A 25,027-nucleotide genomic window follows, 5' to 3' on the forward strand; every position below is an offset into this window, starting at 1 on the left:
GAAATATTTGCATTTTTTTATTTTTTTGAAGGATAATTTGGGCACACAGATGTGTGTGTGTGTGTGTGTGTGTGTGTGTGTGTGTGTGTGTGTGTGTGTGTGTGTGTGTGTATGCCTGTGGATGTATGCACTACACACACACTTGCATTATTACTGGTATAATGAGTACTTATTACTGGGGGAATGTGTCATTAGGTGGATATAACTTCAGAGTACAGCCACAGATTGGCAAAGGAAACATGCAGTGGTCGTGATCAAAATTAGGGACTAATGATTGCTCTATGGAGATGTGAGCCACATCGAGATGAGCTTTTGTGCTAACCAGTCCATACAAATATTACTTTAGTGTATTTAACTGCATATTACTTCTTGTTTTGATGTGATTTTGGTTATTTTGCTGCAGTCAAGGCCAGTATGCTGTTCAAGAAGTTACAACCAAAAGCTAATCTAAGTTTAGATAAAATGTGGTTGCAATCTCAGCTAGAGGTAAACAAGCTAGCAATGATGGCCAACATGGATCCTGCTTTTGCATCTAGTCTGCTTGAATCACCTCCATCCACTGATCATCAAGACAATACAGTACAGTCAGAAACTGCACAGCTGATCACCTCAGTTAATTAGCTCACAATGTCAATGACTTCATTACAAACAACTTGCTATCTGAAGTCCAGGAAATTATGGACACTACTGGGGGCACAGAAGAGTGCATCATTAATCTAGAGAGTGTGTCTAGAGATATTTCACTCCACATAGAGGAAGTAGAACCCCAAGTTTCTTATTTACAAATAAGTGTTGACCCAGCACACCAATAATCAAGAGAACAAAGGGAGGCACAGCAACGTTTTTATCCTTAGCCTGCAGGAAGTTGTTGAATAAAAGAATACGTTAACATTCCTGGAAGCATGGCATACAGCTACTTTGGTCTTGGAATCAACTTCTTACCTCCTCTTAGAGAAAGCACATAGGTAACCAGCTCTCCTGTCCCAACTAGGATCTCCACCCAGGTCAGTGATTGCTCATTTTCTTTGATATCAACAGAATGAGAAAGTGTTGTAAGCAGCCTGGGGAAAAGGGGGGATTCATTACTTAGGTCAAAGGCTTTGTTTCGATAATGTTTTTTTTTTTCTAAAAGGGTAATTGACGAGATGAAACAAAGCCACCCACTTATTCATGTTGTGAAAGAGAAAGGCTATAAAGTAACTATGCTCTATCAAATCTGCTTGAGGATACACTTTCCAGATGGCCCTCAAGTACTCCATCATCTGGAAGAAACGTTTGAATGTTTGCTTTTGTCAGTGATATGCTTAAACATACACTACAAGACAATATGTACTGGTCCTCTGCGATCACAAGGAGAGCCTGAATGGCAATAGATACATCCATGAAGTCTTCAGGATCTAAAATATCCAAGCAAGTATCCCCTGAAGAACGTTTAGTTCAGAATTGCTTCCTATATGAACTAAAACTACTCATATTGCCTATCCTTTTGGGTCCTATTTGACCTATACCTAGATTGTCTTTCTCTCTCAAATGTGCTATCTGAGGATGGACAAGAACATTACTTATTGTTCAGTTATCAATATATCTTGAATAATAGTAGCACTTGCTAATTTTTTCAAACGATGCTGTTAATTCAATGTCCACTGTTGTGCATAGTTATAATGCAGAACTTTTTGTATAGTATTGTATCTGTCAATCATGGTTAAATTTAATGACTTCCACCTTTTGAAGAGAGAGTGATGTGGAATCAGGGGCCAAGCATGAAGCCTTGGAAGTTGTAATCCCATCTTGCACATACTTGCATGCATCTGTTTAGAGTTTAACTGCTGTTCAGTTTCCCATTTTAAGTTTAGTGATATTCTATTTTTTCTCTTAGCTTCTTTATTAATGTGGCACTATATTGGAAGGCATTTTACACTACTCCTTTCCTTATTTTCAGCTCACTTAGGTTTTTCTTCACAATTTTTATGGCATTTAATGACAGCATCATTTATTTTTATCATCAATGGAGATGGCAATCAGGTCAGAAGTTGGGGGGTTTTCTACCCTAGTTATTTTGACTATAGATGAAGTTATGTAGCATAAACCTAAATAGTATTAAGTGCCCCATCAAGTGCTCATGACTTAAAACAGGAGTTAAGTCTATCAGTCTTAGCCCTCCAGGAAACCCATCTTTCTCAAGATGAACATCTTAAGCTAAGTGAGTGGGGGTATGAAGTAATTGTTTCTTCTGTGCATCCCTCAACAATGTGCTGTGCAGTGGCCCTACTAGTTTATAGATGAGTAATAAGCTAACAACCCATGAAGCCTTTTTTAAAGCCTATCCATCCTTCCCAATGTGAGAATCAAACCCTGTACATTGTGTGTGTAAGGTAACTATCTTAACCATGATGCCAACTCCCAATTTACATTTCAGACAGATTTTTTCCTTCTAGGAGGAGAATTAACATGGATGGTAAACTGGAGGCTGTGTGATTACAGTAGATTCCATGTACCTGCATCTAGGGAGTTCAGGCAACAAAACTGCTTCTTCACCTCATACAAGATAAGTCTAGAGGCTTTCTATTTTTGATGGGTGCTTTTAATTGCCTTATACAACCTAGTGATTCTTCAGCAAAGTCAGCTACAAGAATGGAGGTCAATTGTTAATGCTTAAACTTATGGGCAATGGGAAATGTTATTAATTGAGCTTGGCAAACATAATGCCCAGGGACATCCTCGGTTTAACCCATCATTTCCCATGGTACAGTACTTCTAGCTGTATAGATAAAAATCTACTTTGAGCTTGATTTTTTGAACTTCTCTATTTAACAAGTAGTTCCATACCACTTTTCCGACCATAATGCTATAATCAGTTGTCAAAAAGCTGCAAATTGCTTCAATACTATATAATGAGGCTTGACTTTCCAAAGAAAATCTCATCAATTACCTAAGAATTTTTAGCAGTCCATGATCAAGACAAGCATCCATCCCACATCCTCTGGGAGACATTTAAGGGTTTCTTACACATTAGCTTTAGATCATGGACAGATGCCTTTGGGAAATCTTAAAACACAAACCTATAAAAATGCAGGAATGATATAGGGAACTGCAAATGGGACGGTCTGGATGTGCAACCCACCCCTAACATCATGACATGCATCTTCTCAAATCCAAAATACAAGAAATCCTCAATAAGGTAGCAATAGCTCTAGACAGACTACTACTCCAGTACTATGAGTATTCCCCAAAAACCCATTCAAGGCTAGCATGGAAATGTAGGGCCAAGGTTAAGCAACTGACCTTGTAAACTTTCAGAAGCAATGATGGCCATGGCATCTACATTTCCATTGAAAAGTCATAGGTTCATAGGTTCATAGGTTTATACTAGGCTATCTGCCCTAAGGCATTTATAAGCCTAGCCCAAATTTTTGTAGCTTACGCCACCCCTTATATGAAAAAATACTGTGCCCATTAGTTTGTTGTGCCTCTGTCCAGCAGTGACACAGATATGATTCCCGGGGTAAACCTACGATCTCCCATCCACAGGTCTAGATTTCTCTTGAACAGAGTCAGCGAGGTGCTCTGCCTCACATGGACCGGGATTTTATTCCACAGCATAGGGAGTCTCTGAGTGATAAATCTATCCCTCCAGCACGTCCTATTTATAGCCGTGCTAAGGTTTAAGTTGCTTGCTCTAGTGGTTTTGGTGGATTTGGATTTTTTGAGGTGGAGCATGTCCATTAATTCCGGGTTGGACATGGCCTAGTATGTCAGGCACATGTCACCTCTGAGCAGATGGTATGCGACTGAACAGAGCTGGAGTTTCTTCAATCTGGCAGCATATGACAGATTTTGGAGTCCCTTTATCCTTTTGGTGAGGAACTTTTGGGGTCTCTCCAATTGCTGCAGATGTCGGGTGAGATACATCCCGAATGGGGCATTGTACTCGATCATTGGTCTGATAAGTGAAGAGTACAGGGGAACAATGACCTCACTAGATCTGGATGTGAATCTCTTCATGATCAGGTGGGCAATGTAGAAGGTCTTTCTAACCACTTTAGCAATGTGAGTGTCAAAAGAAAGGCCACTGTCAACCTGGGTCCCCAGGTCCCTGATAACCTCTTCTGTGCTTAGTGGATTGCCACCTATATGGTAGCTTGGGGTTACCTTGTTTTTCCCGAAGGGTATCACTATACATTTTTTGGCGTTTAACTTCAGGCCATGGCTCTGGCACCAGCTATCTGTTTCCGTGAGTCCCTTCTGAAGGATATCCGTGTCCGATGCACTTTCCACTATGGCGCCCAGTTTGCAGTCATCTGCAAACTTTGTCAGCCAAAGTCCTCCCATGTTGGCCTGTACTTCTGAGAAGTAGATGCCAAACAATAGGGTGCCAAGGACCGAGCCCTGTGGGACACCACTTGTGACCGGCTTGGAGTCTGACACAGCGCCAGCAACTCTAACCCTGTGGGTTCTGTCCTTAAGCCAGTTTGCAACCCATCTTGTGACATATGGGTTTACATTTAAGCTGGTAAGTTTTTCTACAATACCCGAGTGGGGTATTGTGTCGAAAGCCTTTGCAAGGTCAAGGTAGGCTGTATGGACTGCCTTTCCCTCATCAATGGCCTTGGTGACTGTTTCGAAGAAGTTGACCAAGTTCAAAAGGCATGATCTTCCCTTGACAAAGCCAAACTGGGTCGGGTCCAATGTCTGCAAGTCCCTATATCTTTGTTTATGAGCTCCATTATGATCCTCTCCATAGCTTTGCAGACTAGACTTGTTAAGCTTATGGGGCGGTAATTACCAGGGTCCGTAGAGGTGCCGCCTTTGTGGAGTGGGACCACAGTTGCCGTCACGCCACTCCTTGGGCACGTATCCTGTGGTAAGGCTGAGATTAAACAGCTGCCTTATGTGCGGGTTTAATTCCTCATTTAGCTCGTGTAGCACACAGCTGGGGACACCATCCGGTCCCATTGATGCTGTGTTTTTAGCTTTAGAGAGAGCAGCTTTCACCTGCGCATTTGAGATGTCCGGGAGGCTACACTCGGCTGGGATAGTTATCTCTCCTTTAGGGGAGAGGGGGTGAAGTTTGCACTGAACCTGTCTGCCAGTATGTTGGCAATGTCTGTGGGTTCAGTGATTTTTGTATCATTTTGGACTAATTCTGAGCATATCTGGGAGTTTCCACCCAGGTTCCTAACATAGCTGAAAAAGGCCTTATGATTGTCCTTTGAATCCATGGCAATTTTTCTCTCAAAATTGGCCTTAGTTGATTTTATGAGTGCTCGTTTTTTTTACTAATAATGATCAGGGGTGACTTCCCTTTTATGGATTTTGTTCTATCATGTAATAGCTTTCTCCTCTTATTGTAAAGTTTGTTAATGGCTGGGGTCCACCAGACTGGACGTTTGCCCTTTGTGGAAAGAGTCTTGGTTTTATTTAGGATTGCCTGATCCATGCAGTCCTGGAGGTGTTCATAGAAGGCATTTGTAAGGGCTTCCGCAGCTTGGGTTGTGGTTTCCTCTGGCTCAGGGGCCTTGAAGGATACCACACCAGTCTTGAGTAGTGTGAAGTTTGCTTTAGAGAAGTTCTTCACTATGGTCTTTTTTGTTTTGGGTGGGGGCGGGATGTGGATTTCCAGTGAGATTAGTTTATGATCAGATCTCACCAATGAGGGATATACTTCCGGTGTGGAGCATTTTGTCCCCATGTTTGTGACAATGAGATCTAGTATATTTTCTCCTCTTGTGGGAACAGTGACTAGCTGTTCCATGGCATTTGAATTTATGAACTCCAGGAACTGTTGGGCTAGAAAGTTAGGGCTTGAGTAATGTTCCCAGTCTATATTCGGGTAGTTGAAGTCACCCAATATGATGGTGTTTGGAGATACATTTATACCGTCCAGTGTCTTCAGGAAGGCTGTGTGGGGTTCCTGAGTTTGAGAGGGTGGCCTGTAGCATGCTACAATTTGTAGAGCAGTTTTGCCTATGGTTAGTTGCACCTGGATGGTTTCCGAAGCTTCGTGCGTTGCCACCAACCTGGAGGTGTGGGTATCCTTTATGAATATGGATACACCCTCCTTTTGTGGTGTGGTCCGGGTTTTGGGGCCAGAACGCATGATATGAGGTAAAACCTAATAGTGCCGGGTGCTCTCAGGAGCCTTGAACCAGGTTTCAGTTACAGCACAGACATCGATGTTCTCCATACTGAGAAGGGCCTCGAGTGCGTGCATTTTGAGATTTAGACTTCTGGCATTGAGCAGCATTACCCTCAGATTCTTCCCATTTTTGTTTGCTAGGGTGGTAGGTTTAGAATTTGAGCCTTGCCTAAAAAAGGCACTATGGGAGTGGCAAGAGCCTTAGCCAATATCCGGAATCCCAGGGTGACAGGTGCAAGCCGTCCCTCATGAAGCAGCGTGGCTTGTCAAGCATGTCATCCCAGGCAGACAGACACTGGATCCCCTTTGAATGACACCAGACATTAAGCCAATTGTTAAAGCTGATCATCTTGTCTCTATATTGTGGCATCATTCTTGGTGAAGGAAGGATACTGCTCAGGGTTAGGGTCATACCTGTCTGGGCTACATAATCAGAGAGCTCCTCTATGTCTCTTTTCATGTAGTCCAGGGAGGTACGTCTCAGGTCGTTCACACCAGCATGGACAATGACTTTGTCATATTTGTACTTGCCGTGGAGTGACCTGAGTGCTTGTGTTATGTGGTGGATTCTAGCGCCCGATAGGCAGCTTACTGTGACCCTCTCCTTGTTCAGCCTGGTGAGTGGGACGTCAGTGTGTCTGAATATGGAGTCACCTATGACAAGTATGTTTGGTGTTGTATTTGGCCTTAAGGGCTGTGACTGCTTTGCACACTGCTTTTGTGGTTTATGTGTTGCTTGTGGGGTGTCTTGAGGTAGCAGTTGTTTGGGTGTCTGCTTTGGAGGCCTCTGCTGTTTAGGTAAATTTTTACTCAGAGCCTCCGAGTATGTCTTTGTGTGTTTATGTGTTTGATTCAGTGGAGTGGTAACATTATGTGAGGCTGGTTTTGTGGTGTGTGTAGTTGCCTTCTCCTCCTGTCTGTTCTTGCCAGTCCTGAGTTGAGAGAGCTCAGCCTCCAGTTTGGCTAAATAGCTGCATCTCTCGCAAGTATTTGTGTTATGTGGGAGGAGGAGAGGGTTGTCTGTGTACATGAGGCAGTTATAACATTGCCTCAAGATTCCCAGATTCACCAGCTGGACCAGAGAGGAGATTGACAACTGACCTTTGGACATGCTACAATAATATTGGGAAATCCTTAATTGAAAACAAGGGCCAGTGGGGAGTGAGGGTGTAGTGCTTTTAATTTTAGTGCTGACTTATATAATTGCTTTAGTGAGCAAGTGCCAGGTAACTTGAGTGCAATGTGTTACAAGTAACTAAATGCAAAAATGACAAACAGTAACTTTCTTTCAAGTGAAACAAGGAAATAAGTACAGTAAGCAATGCAGATATCCCTAGTGATCCACAGAAGCGCTGAGAAGTTGCGTATTAGGTGGAATTAGCTTCCAGGGAAATAACAAGCAAACAAACAACAAGCATATAAACAAAGCTAGATTCAGCAGGCCTGGATCTAGTCTATGCTAGAGCAAACAAGGTGAACCAATTTCAGTAAGATACAGTTCAAATATTCAGGCACTATAAACCTTTAACCAGAAATTCCCAGCTCAGAAGGGCAGAGTCCAGCCTCTTCTCCCACAAGAGTGCAGACCATGAACCTTCTTAATGTAAAATAACTGGCCTGAAGCACAAGTGCCTAAACCAGAACTAATACACTTGGACACTGGGCTCTCAATCAGCAGTTCCCAACTTAGAAGGATGAAAGCTACCTGTCCTGCCACCACAGTGCTTGCCACAAACCTTCCTAATGTAAAACAACTGGTCTGAAGCCCAAGTGCTTAATCCAAAAGACTTGAATGATAGCTACACTTTAATCAAGTTACAACCAAGCAGTAATAAATACCATTGAATACTTTAGAGAATGTCTGGATTAGTGCTCAAGTTACACAAACAAAGCTAGATCCAGCAGGCCCGAATCCAGTCTATGCCACAGCAAACAAGGCACCAACTTCAGTAAGAAACAGTTCAGATATGCATGCACTATAAGCCTTTAACCAGAAATTCCCAGCTCAGAAGGGCAGAGTCCAGCCTCTCCTCCCACAAGAGTGCAGACCACGAACCCTCTTAATGTAAAATAACTGGCTTGAAAGCCCAAGTGCTTAAACCAGAATTAATACACTTTTAGAATAACAGGCACTGAGCCCTCAATCAGCAGTTCTCAACCTAGAAGGATGTAAGCTACCTGTTCTGCCACAACAGTGCAGACCACAAACCCTCTCAGTGCAAAACAACTAACTGGTCCGAAGCCCAAGTGTTTAAACCAAAAGGCTTAGAATGAGTTACACCAAGCAGTAATAAATACAATTGAGTATTTTAAGATGATGCAAAAGTAAAAAGAAGTAGGTAAAAACACAAGTACAGTAAAAGCAGATGACATTTTTTTTTTTTTTTTATTCCTGAACAAGTGCTGAGATCAAAGAAACAGATTTGAGTGCTGAAACTAGAAAACTGGCTAGTTATAAGAAAAAAAACAAGCTAGAAGGCTTCCCTCAAACACAGAAGGGCTTGGGGGCTCAGAAGCCTACAAATAGTCTGTACCACTTAACAAGAAAGGCAGGAAATAAGCTTAATTTTTTTTTTCTATTTCCCAGATGCTCTCTTTGTACAAAGTAGGAGTGCCTGAAATCAGAATATGATCTCACTGCACTCAGTTGAGTGAGCAAATGAGATGGGCCCAGAGTCAGGCTGAGGGGCGGGCAGTTTCAATGCCACTAAGATTAACACCAAAACAAAATCAGGGCAGGTGGGTGGGAATAACTGAAGAGCAGAATAACTTCAGTTAAAAATTCCTTCAACACTCCTTCATACACAGTTTAAATCAAATTAAATACTGTATAATACTGTATTTTTTTTTTAAAAAAAGAGCAGATAAAGGTACTTAAATTCTCTTATACGTCCAGTTGAATATAACCAAGTTCTTAGCTGGCCAAGCTGAAGTTTTAAAGCAGGAATTATTTCACATGCACTTTGCAATTATTTTGAGCCAATTATCACCACCTTTATGAAATGTTAAGGGAGCAGTATGATTAACCATGTGGTGCCTTATCCCCAGCACTAAGGCACCTGTCACTTCCAACCTTGATTCCCGATCAAGTATATAATTTATCCCAGCCACCTACCAAACAGAACCTACGTTTGGCCATCCAAAGGTTGAAATTTGGCAAGATGCCAGGGACTGATGATGACTTTCCATCTCAGCTTTACAGATCATCAGTACCCAATCATTAAGCCTACTTTGGAAGTGTTGCACAGCAATGCCAACTGATTTAATGGCCCCTCATCCTGGAAGCAATCAGTGATACTTCCTGTTTTAAAGCTGAATAAAGACCCTTTCACCGGCTCTAGATTTACACCCATATCTTTACTAAATGTAAACAGTGAAATCTTTATGTGCTCATGGGCAAAATTTCTCACTCCTATGTCTCCCTTATTTAATCCCTACTGATGAAGTGGGGTCTATTAAAAGAAGAGTGCAATGGCATAACATCTTAAGAGGGGACCAGTATCTAAAGCATGTCCAATTGCCTTTTTGGGTTTCCTACTGAAATTAATGCACTTGAAATGCTGAGTGCCAACATGCCGAAAAAAAATTAAAACTGCAGGAGAAGATTAAATCTTGAACATCATGTATACTAACTCCTGAGATTACCATACCTCAGAGAAAAGGTGATATTCCAGGAAATGGCCATCTTAGAATTAGTATATGTCATTTTTGGCCATTCGGTCTCCGTGCTTCAGGACTCACTAACATTTCAAAGAGTTACCATACTTTCATCTACAGTTCCTGTTTTCTGTGAATGCTGAAAAAAGCCTTTGATAATATCAATTAAGCATATCTATTTCAAACTTTGGTCTCTTTTGGTTTTCTCTCATTATTTGTTGATATGCTAAGTGACCTATTTACAGCTCTACGAAAGATGTACTGATTGGGTCTGACATGATACATCTCAAGCCTCACCCTATAGACAAAGGAGTAAGACAGAAATGCCCATTTACTCTTCATCCTAGTGTTTGTACCATAGGCCTTGTCTCTTAGGGCCATTCTGTCTCCCACTGCAGAAGACAAAGGCCCATTTCCAGTGGACTTAACCTATTCACAGATGACTTGCTGAGTATATTGCCTTATACTTCCAAAGGAAACATGGGCCTTACCCTGCAACAAATCCAAGTGATATTAAACACTACTCTTTTTTATTTATGTATTTGTCTTTCTTTACTGGGAAAGTCCGACTGGGTAATATTCATTTTCCGCAGAGGCCTGGGAAGAAAAGTTCCATTGGCTAACATTGTATTATACTAAGTTCCAGATAAACACAGAATAGTTGCATTTCTATTTACATTTATACACAAACAGTAGTTACATTTATATATTCTAAGATTTTACAGAGGTGGAAGTTACTTAAAAGAAAGCCCACATGCAACTTAGTGGATTGTATCAGCAGCAGTTATGTATACAAATTGTTTTGTCATTTCAGTGAGAGGTTGAGTGCATACTGTTTAAGGAGAGTATTTGTTGAGAATCATATGGTGAACACAAAGTTTCAACCTTGTGATGAGTATGTCTAGGAGCAGGACTGGTTAAGATATTAAGCAATAGTTTAAAACTATTAAGTTTGTCTGTGAGTTTTATTTGTGTGGGGATACTATTCCAGAGATTAGCAATGTATTGGGAGTAGAGCGAGTCTCTTGCAACATTATTTGACTTATTTGTCAGTAATAAGAAGAGGTCCCTTGCTGAATAGTAGGGCAGTAATATGTTTTGTAGTACAGGGCATTTTTTCTGGACGATGAATGAGTTTGTTTGCTGTAGTTAGTTGTGAATATGTTAAGTAGTCGTGTAGTTCAAGCCAGATTAACTACTTTATGCTATAACAATGGTGGATCCTATGAGGGAAATCAGTGGCAAATGTAGCTATTTTATTGTTGCAGGAGGCAAGTTTCCTTCTTGAGTATCTTTTAAGTTTGTTATGATAGGAGCAGTGTATAAGAGAGTTGGCAATAAGAAATTGGTGGCTAGAGCTTTTCCTGCAGTATCTGTAAGGAATCCATTGATCCTATAAAGGATCTGATGTCTAGATTTAATGGTATGCCATATATGATGGTCATCCTTCATGGATCCATTTCCATAAAATTGAATAAACACATTCAGTGATAGTGTTTAAGTATTTTGAGGGACCAAGCATGGGGCGATTAGTGAAGCAACCCCATGAAAAAGGCTCACAATAATGACACCTGCTTACAGTGATTTGGTTGTCTTCTATTTGCTAAACACAATGGAGAGGAGGGAACAATATTTTTTACTATCATCTCCAACTAAGGTGGAGTCGAATTAAAATGGTAAAGTTCCCCAAAGCAGTGTAAAAAGACTGCCTGATAAGCTCCTAAAACAATAGCGAGATAAATTCAGTGTTAGCATTACAGCTTACCCCCTTTGGGATCACATGAAATATTTTTCCCAGTTTTTCTAGTCTTATCTTTGTAGAATAAAGGACTTTTGTCATGCTCTAGTCAATTATCTTAGCAGGAATCAAGACTTCCATTGATCTTTTTACAGAATATGATATCGTCTGTTCTCATACTTTATACTATTTCTATCTAGTGCAAGACATCAGTCTCTTCTAAATTCATTTCAATTTAGTCCCACATTTCAATCGCCACTCTTCCACCTGGCCCCTAACATGCTCTCAGACTGAAATACTTAGTTTCACTATATCCTTTTTGCAGTCATTAGAGTTGGACATTTATTTCAACCTCACTCTAGGCTGTAAGCAGCTAACTGATGATGAGAATGTTATTGAAATCACTTTAGAGCAAATATCACACACTGCGTGACCCTTCCACCCTCAACACATTCCTCAAATAGAATTTGCCAGGAAATGCATTCATTGCCTTTTCCTACCCCCCTGACCTTCTTGCTAAATGGTATGAAAAACAAACTCCCTACGCTGTTGCTGTCACCAGCCAGACCAAGTGGCTATATGAGTATATGTAGTTTGGGAGTGTAATCTAATACAGAAATTCTGGCTTCATTTTTGGGCACAAGTAAGTAAAGAACAACCCCTGGTGAATATAGATAAAATGAACCTAGTTCTTCATGGCCAACTGTTTGATTTCCAGTGCTCAAATATTATATTTATAATGGATTTAGCCACAGTAAAAGCTATTACACAGCACTGGAAGACCCTCTCCCTTCCAGGCATCAATGAATGCTGGAAGATTCTCCAAAGTATTTATCTTGCTGATTGACAAATAGCCACAAGGAAAGACAAAACATATGAGTAGGTGGTCCCCATGTATAGGCATCTTTATCCCATCAAGGTAGCTTTAGCTTTTTTAGCTGTCTTTAACTCCTCCACTGCCCCAGGATAGCTTTTTGCCCTTTTTCCTACATGAACATTGAAATCCCACCACCATATGCCTTTATCCCATTCCTCTTTCTGGGTAAACTGTTCCTGATGTTGTTTTATTTACTGATACTATTCAGCTATCCTGCTGAGAGTAATAACCATGTGATTTCAATGTCATGACATAAAACCCTTCTACTCATAACATAGTACCCTTCTACTCATGACATAGTATCCGTCTACTTCTTCAAATGGATAATTAGGATTCAGTTTTATATAAATCTAGAATCTTGACAATAAGCTTTCTAGATTAATAAGAATGCAAATTATGTGAAATTATACAATAAAATGTGAGTACTATGCAAAAATATGCTCACTGATTGGATACAGCAATCAGTGTACATATTGCAAATGCAGGTTACTAATAGGAAAAAGTCCGGTTAGCTGTGGATGTTGAAAAAAAATACATTTAGTCGAGAACATCTTCCACTCTCTGCAAACTGAAATAATACTTAAAAAAATGAAAAGGTCACTTTTTAATGTACAGTTATCACAAACATTGCTGTTTTATAGCTTGAATTTTTAATATAAAACCTCAACATCTCACAATAGTGGGTCTGCCCTACAAGCACATCCACATAGACCCTATCAGGCATTTAACTGCAGTAGCAAACAAAAAAAAATACCTCACAGCTCTCAGTAGTGACAGTGTCCCTACAGCCAGCTACACAGACATGCACTCCCTGAAAAGAAGGCACTAGAGTGAGCTCATTATGTGGACTAGTAAAACAACTCTGCAGAAATTCACATGTAAAGGGATTTCTGCATGCACAGTTCATATCTTAAGTACCTAAACAGCTCCTGGTGGAAGGAGATTAAAGTCCATTTATAGAATGACATTATTTGGAAAAGGTGATAATTTTTTTCTTAATTAATAGCAATAATCCACTCATAGGTGTGGGTAATACAAGATTCACCCATGGTAGGCTTTGTTTAATCACTCTGACTTTGACATACCAGCTGTGGATAAATCATGCATTACCCACATTCAGTCATGGATTATTGCTTAAATGCATTTTATACATGTATAATTTTGAAAGATTGATATGTTCCTTATATTTTATTGATGGAGAATCTTTAAAATAAGCATTTACAGAAAAGATCAAAATACAATATAATAAAAGTAGAGAAATTTACCAAGAACTATAAAATAGGAGGTATTTATTATGCAAACCTCAAATTGGAAGTACACAAAACCTATACATAAAAAAGCAATAAATACAATCATTAATGACTAATTAAAAATTATAATCTATATTCTTCAAACACTTATACTATTAAATGCAAGCATATAAATCAATAGCCCTTTTCTACTAAAAACATAAAATAAAATAAAAAAATTAGAAATCTCAGGCTAGGGCTTAAATTTAGGATTGTAGCTATAATATAACCAATAATAGTATAAAGGGTATTTAACTATAACCTCAAAGCTATGTATTAACCTTTACTGTTAATAGTTGTAATTAATTTGTCATCAATTTAAAATTCTTTTATCTTTGTTTCTTGTGGAGTATTTGTTGTGTTTAGTTTACACTTTTGCACACTCCCACACTAACATGCACAGATGCACTTTCACTGCTCACTGTTGCAAATGTTTACATATTGTTTAAACACTTTCAATCTGTCCACTAATAGAGTAGAAACTGTAATAGCATTTCTCTTGTCTACTCTAATATCTCAGGAAGCAACCATACAACATCTTACAGAGAATAAAAGTAAAAAGTGGAAGCTCTAACATGCTAGTGTTTATATACTGTCTAAAAATTTCCTACCACTCCACTGGCCACTAATAGAGTACAATCTGCAAAGACACGCAGCCCTTTCAGTGTAATAACTCAGGCAGCAGTCGTGTGTGTGTGTGTGTGTGTGTGTGTGTGTGTGTGTGTGTGTGTGCGCGCGTGTGCACGTGTGTGCGTGTGTGTGTGTGTGTGTGTGTGTGTGTGTGTGTGTCTGCTTCATTAAGTAAATCTGCTGTAGCTAACACAGCAAACTTTCTCTCTACTCTTAAAGCAGCATTCTCATTTCATTATGGCAGCACTTCTTTGATTAATACATCAAAAAGTCCTCTCTGCCTTTGGTTGGCTGTTGTACAGGTACTTTTACTTACAAAAGCAACTTTATATATACTCACATAGCATACAACTCATGATAACTACAATTCATATATCATGTGGGATTATGTGTATTTGTGTGTGTGTGTGATACTTCTCAACCTTTTAGCACAGTAACTTTGGACAAAGCCAAAAATAATTGGGAGGGACCCAAAATCAGGGACAGATTTTTAAACATTGATCTTACTAAAGTAGAAAGTTGATAGAATAACATATTTTGCATTATTAGCATGTATTTCTGAAGAATATGACTTCGGAAACTCAAATGTCTTTAAGTATTTAGTGAATTCAATCCTCAATGATTTGACAGAATACCACAAATTTGACGTGGAACAGATCAAAATATGGGTAAAAATCTGGCCATTACACAAAAGTCTGGACAGTTGACAGGTATTGACTGTGTGTGCATTCCTGCATGTATGTGCATGTGTGCATGTGTATGTGTTTCCATGTGTGTCCCTATGTTGTTGTCTCATGAACAGCAGTATAACAAACATCATAAGTCAATGAATCATTGTTTTCTTCTTTAAATATAGAAAAACACCCTAACCCTTTCATTTATTACCACTTGATCCTCCACATGTTTAATAGCCTCCTTACATACCCCAATAGTGCATACAGTTTGAAGTTGCAAGGTTCTCCTCTTCTGAGACTGCAAATACATCTTCAGTAATCAGTAGCCAAATTAATTTGAGGTGATTGTGTTTTCTTATGTTCTTCCTCTAGATGGTACAGTATGTGTTCAAGCTAAAATTCCACTGGTGATGTAGTTAAATATTACAGCTTAGTCAATCCCACTTCTTAGCTAATGAAGCTGCGCTCTTCACATTTATATTTCCAGCATCTACTTCAAATTAGATGAAAGACCTGCCATATTTCCATTTCTTGGAATGATATTATATATGCTAATACTGCACAATGAGAAATGTGAGTACATTGCAGGAAGTGTTCACAATACTGCAAAATGCAAGTTTGTACATTAAGTGATAGAAATGTGGTTTTTGAAATTGAAACAGAATACTTGAAATGCATAGCAGATGCATATAGTTTATATCCTGGTGAGACTAAAATAAATGCTACCATGGAAGCTTCATTTCCTACAAACGTTACTGAATTACATTTATAGGTTCATAGGTGTCCATCTATATGGTGTGGGAGTGGAACCCATAGCTTTCTGGCCAAAAGGTAAGAATGCTACCTGTTGTGCTACTAACACTTTGTTTTTATTCATACTTTTGTTGACCAGGTTAGTCCCACTAAATCAGTGGCCTCTTTGCAGGGGAGACCTGAAGTGGTATTCATCCTGAATGGGGAAATTTGGGCAGGCCACTGCGGAACCTCTCTTACTCTTTTTTCTGTTAGTGTCATGGGATCTTTTACATCCACCAGAGTTATTACCAACTCAGGTGGATTGGGTCTTGGTTTAACATCTTATCCGAAGCATGACACACTCATGAGTGCAATGCCCCCCCATGCTGAGCAGCTGGGGGTGGTGAGGAAATAGAACCCACAGTTTTCTGATTTTTCAGCACCAAAGGTGAGCATGTTAGAGACGCAAGCTGATACAACTTGTAAGCTTATTTGGCCTTAATTATTATAAAAGAATCTTACAAAATGTGGCAACTGTATTAAACCTGTTGTACTGCTATTACACTGATTTGTTACACAAGAAGGAGCCAGGGATCTGCACACCAAATTCAAAAATCCTTAAAAAATGTCCAAACCAAGTAAGTAAACTTGTAATCAACGTTTATTTAAGCCACAGAGTCTCTGTTTAGCTTTTCATCGGTGACTCCTCACCAACTTCCTCAGAACAGGAAATAAACATATTCAACACATCCTGTTTAAATACTACAATATAACTTCCTAATTTTGCCACACTGCCACCTGTGGTCGGAATACAAAATTTCAATATTTTGAAAAGAACATACAAAAAGGCATAAGACTATTTAAAAACATATATAAATATAAAACACTCCCTTAACAATATAAGATTAAAAAAACAATAAGTCAATTGCCAACAGGCTTGACTTGGAAAAAAGAAACCAGAAATATGTATTAAAATAAAATAAAATAAATAACTCACTTCATGGTTAATAAATTAGACCCATGATGGAGCAATGCATGTACAAATTTTTTTTTTAAAAAACAAACGCTACTGAAAAACATGTATCATAATTTTGCACATTAACGTATGAAATAGCAAAACTACCTTATCAAACTTTTCAATTTCAAAACACAGGAAATTGACAACATGTTGTTCAAGCCTGGAAAATGGTATGCTTCCAACCTCAATTGCCAAAGGAATTCTCTGAGTTCCAACAAATAGGAAACAGGGCCCCCCCTGTTATCATGCACAATCTGATCAATCACTGTGAAGCTAAACCCATGCCCCGGGCACTCGCTAATATGTTTAGCAAGTGCATTAGCCATTTTTTCTTTCTTGATGGCATATAGATGTTCATATAGGTGCTCATGCATACACTGATTTGTACTATAGACATCTCTCACAAAATATCTCATGATAGCAAGGAATAACACAATTTTATGTATTATATTCTGATACCTGCTGAGAAATGGCATTCACAATTTGGAAAGGAAGGATTTGAAATAACCTTTGAAATACAAAGATTGCACAAATGTTTGTATATTCTTTAGTTGCCATATAAACAGAATATAAACAATTGACTGTTCTGTTTAGTAAAGGGCAGCCTTTTCCATGAATTAATTGACCAAGAGCATGACAACCATGTAGCAATACTGAGATTATACAAATATTAAACTGTCTACAGATAGGGAAGTGTCAAATAAATCATTGCTGTACTGAGCAGGTTATAACAGCAAACTAGAAATGGTGAGAATGAGCTTTCTTTTTCCTAACTTGAGCATTCTTTTTTCCCAGAGGGCATGCAACCTCTTAGTTAATATATGCCATTTTAAAATGTTTGAATCATAAGATTCAGTTCCACAAGCCACTATTAATAAATTTTAAATAATTGATATTACATTTTTTCAATAATACTGAACCCAACAAATTAAACTCTACATTCAAAGATGTAATCTTATCATTCTAGCCTACAATATCCATGCCACGATTTATGACATTATATTCCAGAAGTGTAACCTTACAGTTCAGAAGTGGGCATGTGTTCTGGTGCATCTGTAGTCAAAGTTTTTCCAGAAGGTCATATAGTAGTACAGAAAATGTTGTAAAAGCTTATCCTGGAATGTTCAGAATGAAAGGCTGAGCCAGGTCTTACACGTATGAGCATATAATGGACCAGAATGGGTAAAAGGAAGTATGTGTAATGTGCAGTGAGCAAGTAGTAAATTATCACTAAATTCAGTTGTAATGCATGTGAATGGCCTGAAATGCAATGGTGTAGAGTACAAGTGAGGTATAACAGGCCATCCTATGGGTATTTTTATTTTACAACAGGGATTTGCTCATCTACAGAGCATGGATGTATATGGTAGGAAGTCTCCTACATCTTTAATACTTTTTAAATAACCGCTGAAAACTGTGACAAGTTGTTACTATAAATGAGGTTCCAAAATGCTGTTTCTTATGATGGATATTGTTTTGCTGGAGTGAAATTTGCAAACTTTATGGAAAAATTATAAAAGTTGTTTAGTAACTACTACTATTTGTTTTTCTTTGTTCCAGCTAATGCCCTGACAGAGAAATCTGAACAGAATTTAAGGGAATGGAAGAAGGAAATTCAATGCAAACTGTCAAAAATCACATATTGATGTTCTTATTTAACTACAAAATCCAAAATCACACTTCATGTGATTAAAAAATGGGTAATTTTAGAGCTTGACAGGTTTTACGTTTACAATTGTTGTGGTCCTAGGAGTAACTTGTAGAGTTATTCAGGGCTTTTGTCATATACAGTGATCATAGGTATTTTTTGTCTATGATATGACAAACAAATTAGCTATGTAATAGATTTAGAGAAACTATCATATAAACCTAAATCAGAAAATGAGATGAAAAATTTAGTGAACAGCTTAGAGTTTACTACTTATTTGTTTCTACTGACATTTGAGATACATGCAGAAGTGGCAGATGAATATACGTTCTGCTCTTGTGAAAGAACATAGATCCTGTTTGATTTTCCTGAATTACATGTTCCCAGACAACTTAGGAAATGTTCTATGTATGAAAGCATGTCTATGTTACTATATTGACAATGAAGCCCTTGGAATGAGCAATAATCTCATTAAAGGACTTTTAATCTACCCAGATCTTCTTATTAAGAGAATGGCACTGAAACCATAATGTGGAAAATTATCTCCTTATAACCATATTGTTCTTTTTTCTTTTTTTTTAAACAAGAAACATACTTATTAAATTGTAACATATGACATAGACAAGCATTCATTTATATCAATGAAAACAAGCTATATTGACATATTTTAGTTGCATACATTATACATCACTTATAATCTATCCAGTCATTGTTTGTCAAATATTGCATAGCTTTTCTTCTTTCATGTCTTCTTTTAAAACCTCATTCCACCTGCAAAACATTATTCTCCATGTATTGTTTCCCCAATTTCCATTTTTTTCTATGTAATTTTCTCCTAACCTTTTCTAAAGATCCTAATTCCAGTTGTTTTATCTATGTTTATACTTCTACTACAGCTGGTTTAGACTTTGATTTCCATTTTCTAGTAATTGCATTTTGGCAACCACCATAATTAGATTCAGCAAGACCTTACTATGTTTAAGCAATTCCAATTCTGTATCATAACTCAAAAATCATTTCCATAGTTATACCAATTTGTTTACCCAGTATTTCTGATAGACTAGACTAGAGGGAATTTTTAAAGTCTGTCAACTCACCCTCCCAAAAAATATGTTCCCAATTATCTCTTTTGTCCCCAACATACCTCCAAGATTTGCAATCTATCCGAGGAAAAATTCATTGGAGTCTACTTGAGGTATAAAAATTTGTATGTAAACACTTCCAAGCAGAGATCCTAAATCTTCGAGATTTTGTTGAATATTTGGGAGTCATACTTATATCCTCACCATTGTTCCTTTGTGAATTGCTTATCCAATCTCTCTTCCCAATCCTTCCTAACCTGCTCTGATTTATTCTTATAGTGATCATGCGATATTTGATATGCTCTACTTATTATTCCCTTTTTAACAGCAGTTTATGTTCTAGATTTTACTAAAACCTCTACCAGTGTTTGACTTTTGCTTAGGATCCCCCTATTTCTTTATCTTTGCCTATACTCTGATATCAGTCCTTGATAGGGAAGGCAATTTCTAGCTTACAGTCCAAATAAATTAATGGATATTGGATAGCAATGGCACTTAAATCTGTTAACACTGTACTGGACTTTGGGTAAAATATCCACATTTACAACATTCATATTAGTGAGTGGATTCTGGGACATTACCGCTTTATTGATTATATTTTTCTTTTTTGAATTGTCATAAATAGCTAGAAATGTTAATCAGCTATATCAGCAACACTGCATGATTCTTTAACTTTATGCTTCACTATCATTTGAACAACACTGTATTCTTGGACATGGTTATCTAAAAGAAACCTGCCTGCCATCTCTTACAGGCATCGATCGAACACTTAGGTGAGCCACAATTTATCTGCAAGCCCGCATTACCCATATACACCAAAATATTATATCCTATCTGTCTAGTTATCCCTAAGAGGACCAGTCCTTTGTTGGAATAAAAAGTATGAACAGAATAAAAAAGACGAGTGAAAGCAATGTTGTATAGCCTGCGCAATTAAGGAGGTCACTTTCCTATTAGGCAAAAGGATTAAGCAAGAAAAAGAAAATCAGTTCTTTATTGAATATAGAAGATAAAAATGTAAGGAATCAAGAAGGGACTTCTCTGCTGCTCACTACAATCTAGAAAAGGGACCAGCTACTGAAATGGTGCGCATCAGCAGATATTCCTTTCTTTTGGGAGATTTCTCCATTTTTTTGTGTTTGTTTGACCACAGTCTTGATATGTGTGTGTGTGTGTGTGTGTGTGTGTGTGTGTGTGTGTGTGTGTGTGTGTGTGTGTGTGTGTGTGTAGGCATATGCATAATGCAGAGTTTTGCCCTTTGCAAAAATACAGTTATTATTTAGGATTATTTCTAAGCAGTTGCATTCTGTGAGTCGTTTCCTCAACAAACTGTAACTGAACACAACAAGTCATAGTGGAAGTTTAAGAAGAAATTATAATAATAGTAATAGAATATTTGCTAGGAATTCAGAGAGCAACTGGGGAGTTAAAAATAATTAGGGGAGGCACAGTAAACTTGCATAAGGAAATAAGAAAAAATACCAGTTGTAGAAACTAATAATACTTTGAAGGAAGTTAAACATGATAGTGTCCCAGATGTAGGTGGACTCAGTTATATTTTTAAATAAAGAAATTAGAGTAAAGGTGAGAAAAGATATTTTGTACAAGTCTTAAATGACTGGTTGGTTAACAAAACAGTGAATGCATGTGTTTGAATGTTCAGTAAGTTTTATATGGTAGAACCGGGTAAAAGGCTGTAATGTAATTTGATACCTATCACATCCATCAGTGCTGAATATATAATACTTATGAAAGTTCTAGAAAAATCATTGAAATGTGATGGGAAGAGGAATGATGGAAGGAATATATGGCTTAAAATGGAGACTATCAAATGAAAGGTAAATCATTATAAAGGAAGTAAAAATGTATTTTATTAAAATCACACATAAGGTAGAGTAGTGGCCACTGATGTTGAAAAAGTCATGAATAATATCTGCCTCAATGTTGGGGATTTACACGCATACAGAATTAGCAGCAAGAGTATAGCTTTTCTGAAGTCTGGATAGCAAACATCTGTTGTAAAAGTGTTAATAAATAGGTGAGAAAGTAATGCAGCATAAAGGGATAACACAAGATACTCTATGAATGCCATACTGCTTGCTATAAGTATGATTGTGGTAGTTAGTGCAAATATAATTGCATTGGAGCACGCTCAGTTGGAGTATATGCTACGTCTCTATGTGCACTTAATTTTATCTTATGGAGGTGAGTTGTCAGTAATAGCTGAAATGAGAAAAGTAGGGTGGTAAACACTATTAAATAACTGAAAAATGAATTTGAGATCTGTTATACTAAACATTAATTAGGAAAAGAACAATATACTAGGAGAGACAGGGATGTCAGGTAGTATATATTATTCACAGACAAAGATATTAACCTTATGGGAAAAAATTGTTAAACATAGGTCGTAAACAAACATCTTAGGTAATTTGAAAAGCAGAACAATAGAAATGTACAGTCTTGTTGTCCAGTAAAGATATCCAAACACATTTTAATAAAAATTCAACAAAAAGGTAAAATAGTTGAGTACTTTTTTCTTATTAAGTGTCAGACTTCATCAGAAGATAAAAATGGAAATTCCCAGATAGTTTGAAAGTAACAAATACATTTATGGAAACCATGTAGTATAGTATTAAGGAAAAACATATTTCACTAATTCATTGTTGTTAGGGAAAGTTTGTGTATAGATATTCTCCATGGATATAGACAGACCTTTTAAAAATCTTTGTTTGATGTACTTTGGGGCTCCAAATTAAATGCAGTAAATAGTGGAATATTTAACAATTTAAAGGAAAATGGTCCCTTAGGCTTGATAAACCACACAGAGTATTCAACTTTTCTATATTTACACTACTTTTTAAAACTGTACAGACAGTTTGGCTGGACCTCCGTTCTTTAACAAACCTGAAATATTAGAAAACTGGAAAAACATTTTTCATTAAAAGTACTTATAGGCTATTAGGGTATAGTTTTGACATGGAAATTAAACATAAAATACCAGCAGAAAGAAAAAAGTGGTATGAAAGGACTAGGAATGAATGCTATGATATTTCTGCATGGAAAGTACTGGAACAGGAAGTTCACTTAGTTAACACTAAGTCCGAAAAAATTTTACAGGATTTATGTCAATATTTTCTTTGATGTTTATTGTTAAATGAATTACCAGTGAAGGGGTCCATGTTATTCAAATGAAGGGAGGTGAGAGTATATAATTTTTGTAGTGTGGTTTCTAAAATGTGTGAGGTTGAACCAGTTTGGCCAGTTATACTAAAAATGTATTTGCTTTATTTACTCCATAACCATTAATTTCATTTTGTGGGATAAATGGCTTGCAAAATATAACATTTTGTAACAATGATAAAATATTCTTTACAAACATGTGGTTTATATGGAAAGGCAGATGTGGTGATTTATTTATTTTTTTTTAACGATTGGAATTATGTGATTTTTTTGGATAAAATAAAGAGATGACGAAAGATAAAAATGCTACATTAAATGAGTCTTAAAATTTGAGACAAGCTATTCTTTTTTTGTATATCGGTAAGCATAAAACTGTATTTATTTATTTATGTGAATTTGTATGTAAGAATAAAGTATTCCTACTGTTTTTGATAAATGCTCTGGGATCTTTTTCATCCTGAGCTACCAAAAGCTCAAGCAGATAAAACCTGGGTTTAATATATCCTAAGAAGGATAGGTATTGGACACAAGGCCATCATCTAAACAGACTTCAAGGTCCTTTACTATTTTGCCAGCTTTAGGTTATCGTCTATCAGTATCATATTAACCTGGTGGCATTCTTTGTCAAATGGCAGAATGTTGCATTTTTGACATTGAAGGCAAGGTTTTTCTACCACACCATTAATGCATAAAGTTATGCATTGCTTAAAAGGGGGTGATATCAGCAGGGTTAAAGACAATGCTCCTAAATTTGTAAGCATTTCCATACTTGTTGAGCTAGACACTGAAGTCAGTTTTAACAACTGAGAAAAAGATGCCTAAAAGAAGCAGATCCTGGACAAAGTCCTTAATAACTGCTCTGATGACATCTTGTTCTCATATGTTTTCTATTACCATGCAGCCAATTATGTCTTCACTTACCTTCAGATCCCCGAGTTCATGTAAGATTTCCTCATGGAGTATAGTGCTGAAAACTTTACCCAGCTTGAGGTAAACTGCATGGAATGATCAACATTCATCCAGAGTGATGATCACACTGTTAAAAACTACACATGACCTTAGGTATAGAGGATCTAACTTTTTGAAAGCTATAATGGATTAGTTCATGAAGAAGTAAGTTTAGTATGTTTGTCTTGCACAATATGCTTGTGAGACTGATTTGTTTGCAATGACTAGCTTTGAGGAAGAAACCCCCTCATGGATGGGGATCACAATAATCTGTACCCTGATATTAGGGATGAAGCCAGGTTCTAATTTTCTGTTAAGAATTTGCATATCAGTTTGCAGTGTAATACATCTGATTGCACTAATTATGTTTCCTGATATCTTATCTGGATCCATGGAAACTGCATTCCTGAACAGATGTGAAAATTGTTGATGTAATTTTAGATGAGATCACATTGCAAGCCAGAAGAGTGGATGGGGTTCCCACTGCGGCCTGAAATGTGCACTCTCACTCTGTATATGTATGGGTATGCATGTGTGTGTGTGTGTGTGTGTGCGTGTGTGTGTGTGTGTGTGTGTGTGTGTGTGTGTGTGTGTGTGTGTGTGTGTGTGTGAGTGTGTGTGCATGTGTGTGTGTATGTGTGTGTGTGTGTGTGTGTGTGTGTGTGTGTGTGTGTGTGTGTGTGTGTGTGTGTGTGTGTGTGTGTGTGTATGTATATACTAGTGGGCCTTCTATATCTATTGGCTTTGTTATGATGTGTGTGTGTGTACGTGTGTGTGCATGTCTGTGCGTGTGTGTGCGTGTGTGTGTGTGTGTGTGTGTGTGTGTGTGTGTGTGTGCGTGTGTGTATACTAGTGGGCCTTCTATATCTACTGGCTCTGTTATGATGATATAATTTTCTTTTTATGCATGGCATTCTTGTTTCTTCTCATCATTTTTCAGATATAGCTGTAGAAAACCTTATAACTGTCAACCATAGTGATGGTAACACTTAAATGAAGCTTTGCTTTTTCTGATTACTTTAATGAGTTTTTATGGTATAGCTGACCTTAGGCTTTTCATGTTCTTTTCTTTTAGTTTATTAATATCTTGATTTTGTTTGTCAAACATTTGCTTTTTCAGATTTTTTCATTTGATATATACCTAATGAGATGAATTTATCAATGGTGTTATTTAATGTGCTTTAAATGGCTATGAATGATTCACCAGATTATCCTTTGCCAACCCAACCCAAGATATCTGATACACATAGTTGTTGTTTAAAAATCCTTAAGGGGTCACTACTGACAGAAACTGAAAAAAATTTTTTTTATCTTGCTGAAATTCTGCACAATCTAAACTTTTCAGCAACAAATTAACTACTTACTGTTAATTTTATTTTTTTTATCTAATCATGAATACATCCCAAAGTGATTTT

At 37.5% G+C, this 25,027-nt stretch overlaps 1 long non-coding RNA gene across 1 annotated transcript in view; it reads left to right on the forward strand.

Annotated features, from left to right (window-relative positions):
• Nucleotides 1–18,320: 18,320 nt before the first annotated feature.
• LOC122794747 overlaps nt 18,321–25,027 on the forward strand; it is a 32,212-nt gene continuing 25,505 nt past the window's right edge. Inside the window, exon 1 of the long non-coding RNA XR_006363685.1 lies at nt 18,321–18,454. This is a non-coding gene — a long non-coding RNA (uncharacterized LOC122794747). The remainder of the gene's footprint in view (nt 18,455–25,027) is intronic.

Source organism: Protopterus annectens, chromosome 2.part1 (genome assembly GCF_019279795.1).
Source record: "Protopterus annectens isolate FY-2018-M chromosome 2.part1, PAN1.0, whole genome shotgun sequence".
Taxonomy (NCBI): Eukaryota; Metazoa; Chordata; order Ceratodontiformes; family Protopteridae; genus Protopterus; species Protopterus annectens.